The 3,149-nt window shown below is 31.0% G+C and overlaps 1 non-coding gene across 1 annotated transcript; it reads right to left on the bottom strand.

The window, feature by feature from the left end:
• Positions 1-2,617: 2,617 nt before the first annotated feature.
• On the bottom strand, positions 2,618-2,725 carry LOC148569032 (small nucleolar RNA R71). Its single transcript, XR_015882214.1, has one exon. It is a non-coding gene; the product is annotated as a small nucleolar RNA R71 (small nucleolar RNA).
• Positions 2,726-3,149: the final 424 nt, after the last annotated feature.

The raw sequence follows: 3,149 nt of genomic DNA, 5'->3' as shown, positions 1-3,149 counted from the left end.
TTATCTTATTTTATGTTTTACTTATCTTTGAACTATCAAAAACTCATAACCAATTAAATCTGCCTGACTAAGATTTACAAGATGACCATAGCTTGCTTCAAGCCGACAATCTCCGTGGGATCGACCCTTACTCACATAAGGTATTACTTGGACGACCCAGTGCACTTGCTGGTTAGTTGTGCAGAGTTGTGAAAAGTATGATCACAATTTCGTGCACCAAGTTTTTGGCGCCGTTGCCGGGGATTGTTCGAGTTTGAACAACTGACGGTTCATCTTGTTGCTTAGATTGGGTAATTTTATTTTATGTTTAAGGTTTTTATTTTTATTTTATTTTCGAAAAATATACAAAAAAAAAGAAAAAAGTTTTCGAAAAATCATTCAAAAATTTTTAAGAATGAATTCTTGAGCTTCATGAAACATGTTGAAACCTGGCTGGCTGTTAAGTCATGTCTAATATTTTGGACTGAGGTTTCCACCTTCCAATGTAGAAAGGACATGTCTGTATGTGTTATGCTAAAGCTTGACTAATGGCCATGTCTAATTCTTTTGGACCAAAGCTTTAGACTAACACTGCATGAATCCTGGAATTCTTATTAAAAATTTTGAATTTCTTTATTTCCTTTTTCCAAAATAATTTCGAAAAATATACAAAAAATTAATAAAATCATAAAAACTAAAATTTTTTTTTGTGTTTCTTGTTTGAGTCTAGTGTCAAATTTTAAGTTTGGTGTCAACTGCAAGTTTTTAATTTTCTTAAAATTTTCGAAAATTCATGCATTATGTTCTTTATGATCTTCAAGTTGTTCTTGATGATTTTTTTTGTTTAATCTTGTGATTTTCTTGTTTTGTGTTTTTTGTTGTTTTTCATATGCATTTTCGAATTCATAGTGTCTAAATATTAAAAATTTCTAAGTTTGGTGTCTTGCATGTCTTTTTTTTCTAAAAAATTTTTCAAAAATATGTTCTTGATGTTCATCTTCATCTTCAAAGTGTTCTTGGTGTTCATCTTGACATTCAAAGTGTTCTTGCATGCATTATTTGTTTTGATCTAAAATTTTTATGTCTTGTGTCATTTTGTTATTTTTCTCTTTCTTCATTAATTCAAAAAATAAAAAAAATATCTTTCCCTTGTTTTACTCATAAATTTCGAAATTTTGGGTTGACTTAGTCAAAGATTTTTAAAATTTAGTTGTTTCTTATTAGTCAAGTCAAAATTTCAATTTAAAAATTCTATCTTTTCAAATCTTTTTCAAAAATCAAATCTTTTTCATTTTTCTTACTAATATTTTTGAATTTCTTAAATAAATTTTCAAAATCTTTTTCTTATTTTTATTTCACATTTTCAAAAACTTTACTAACAATTAATGTTTTGATTCAAAAATTTCAAGTTTGTTACTTTCCTGTTAAGAAAGGTTCAATCTTTAAATTCTAGAATCATATCTTTTAGTTTCTTGTTAGTCAAGTCATCAACTTTAATTTTAAAAATAAAATCTTTTTAATTTCCTTTTCAATCTTTTTCAAAATAAATTTCAATCATATCTTTTTCAAAATTTAATTCCAAAATCTTTTTCTAACTTCTTATCTTTTCAAAATTTATTTTCAAATCTTTTTCAACTAACTACTTGACTTGTTTGTTTTAATTTTAAAAAGTTTACTATTTCTTATCTTTTTCAAAACCACCTAACTACTTTTCCACTTCTCATTTTTCGAAAACAACTAGCCACTTTTTTAAAATTCTTTTTAATTAACTAATCGTTTTAAATTCTAATTTTATTTTATTTCTTTTAAAATTTTCGAATACTAACCAATAAATAAAATAAAAACAAAAATATTTTTCTTTTTCTTTTAATTAGTATTCGAAAACTCTCCCTCTCATCTCTTTCTATTTATTTTATTTATTTACTAACACTTCTCTTCTACTCATAATTCGAACCCTCTCCCCCTCCCTGTGTTCGAATTCCTCTTATTCTCTCTCTTCTCACTCTTCTATTCTTCTATTCTTATACTCACATAAAGGAATCTCTATATTGTGACATAGAGGATTCCTCTTCTTTTCTGTTATCTTCTTTTTCATATGAGCAAGAACAGTGATAAAGACATTCTTGTTAAAGCTGATCCTAAACCTGAAAGGACTCTGAAGAGGAAGCTAAGAGAAGCTAAAGCACAACACTCTGGAGAGGACCTTATAGAAATTTTTGAAAAAGAAGTAGACATGGCAGCCGAACCCAACAACAATGGTGGAGATGGAAGGAAGCTGCTTGGTGACTTTATTGTGCCATCTTCTGACTTCTATGGAAGAAGCATCTCAATTCCTGCAATTGGAGCAAACAACTTTGAGTTTAAGCCTCAATTAGTTTCTCTAATGCAGTAGAATTGCAAGTTTCATGGACTTCCATTGGAAGATCCTCATCAGTTCTTGGCTGAATTCTTGCAAATCTGTGACACTGTTAAGACCAATGGGGTTAATCCCGAGGTCTACAGACTTATGCTTTTCCCCTTTGCTGTAAGAGACAGAGCTAGGATATGGTTGGACTCACAACCTAAAGAAAGCCTGAACTCTTGGAAAAAGTTGGTCAATGCTTTCTTGGCCAAATTCTTTTCACCTCAAAAGATGAGCAAGCTTAGAGTGGAAGTCCAAACCTTCAGACAGAAGGAAGGTGAATCCCTCTATGAAGCTTGGGAAAGATACAAGCAATTGATCAGAAGGTGTCCTTCTGACATGCTTTCATAATGGAGCATCTTATGTATATTCTATGATGGTTTGTCTGAATTGTCCAAGATGTCATTGGACCACTCTGTTGGTTGATCTCTTCATCTGAAGAAAACGCCTGCAGAAGCCCAGGAACTCATTGACATGGTTGCAAATAACCAATTCATGTACACTTTTGAAAGAAATCCTGTGAATAATGGGATGACTTAGAAGAAAGGAGTTCTTGAGATTGATACTCTAAATGCCATATTGGCTTAGAATCAAATATTGACTCAGCAAGTCAATATGATTTCTCAAAATTTGACTGGAATGCAAGCTGCATCCGGCAGTACTAAAGAAGCTTCCTCTGAAGGAGAAGCTTATGACCCTGAGAATCCTAGAATGGAAGAGGTGAATTACATGGGAGAATCCTATGGAAACACCTATAATCCTTTATGGA

This window comes from Arachis ipaensis, chromosome B4 (assembly GCF_059453495.1).
Source record: "Arachis ipaensis isolate K30076 ecotype BB chromosome B4, ASM5945349v1, whole genome shotgun sequence".
Lineage (NCBI taxonomy): Eukaryota > Viridiplantae > Streptophyta > Magnoliopsida > Fabales > Fabaceae > Arachis > Arachis ipaensis.
Note: the sequence above shows the minus strand (reverse complement) of the source record. Positions and strands in the feature narration are given on the sequence as shown.